General features: G+C 37.0%; 1 non-coding gene across 1 annotated transcript; it reads right to left on the reverse strand.

Moving 5' to 3' along the window:
• Positions 1 to 285: 285 nt before the first annotated feature.
• LOC119000858 (U6 spliceosomal RNA) lies at positions 286 to 391 on the reverse strand. The gene has a single exon (XR_005069423.1). It is a non-coding gene; the product is annotated as a U6 spliceosomal RNA (small nuclear RNA).
• Between the last annotated feature and the right edge of the window lie 337 nt (positions 392 to 728).

Below are 728 nucleotides of genomic sequence, written 5' to 3' on the forward strand. Positions count from 1 at the left end.
TATTATTAATTTTTAAATTAAATCTGATTCTTTATTTACTTGTTTTTTCAGTTAAGTTTACGTTTATCATTTTGTATTAGATTCCGGTGTACCACATAATGGTTAAACAATCATTTACCTACAAAGTGTTCCCCCTGATATTTCCATTACCCAGTTGGCACCATGCAGAGTTATTACAGCACTGTTAACTATACAATTATCCTATGCTGTACTTTACATCCCCATGACTATTTTGTAAGTATCAATCTGTGCTTCTCAATCCCTTCAAAAATTGAGTCCCCCAATAAAAATATGGAACACTTTACGAATTCACGTGTCATCCTTGCTCAGAGGCCTTGCTAATATTCTCTGTGCTGTTACAATTTAGTATGTGTGCTGCTGCAGTGAGCACCAGTTGTTGGTTATTATTAACATGGAATGATCTTAAAGTAGCCACTTCTAATTTTTAAGTATATTTTATTGATTATGCTATTAGAGTTGTCCCATTTTCCCCCTTTATTCCCCTCCTTTCAGTACCCCCATTCCCTCCAGCATTCCCTCTCCTTAATTCATGTCCCTGGGTTGTATATGTAAGTTCTTCAGCTTCTCCATTTCCTATACTTTTCTTAACCTCCCCCTGTCTATTTTGTTTCTACCAACTATGCTTCTTATTCCCTGTTTCTTTTCCCTCGTTCTCCCCCTCCCCCAACCCTCACTGGTAACCTTCTGTATGATCTCCATTTCTATGA

Source organism: Sturnira hondurensis, unplaced genomic scaffold, assembly GCF_014824575.4.
Source record: "Sturnira hondurensis isolate 20B ecotype Veracruz unplaced genomic scaffold, ASM1482457v3 Scaffold0016284, whole genome shotgun sequence".
Taxonomy (NCBI): domain Eukaryota; kingdom Metazoa; phylum Chordata; class Mammalia; order Chiroptera; family Phyllostomidae; genus Sturnira; species Sturnira hondurensis.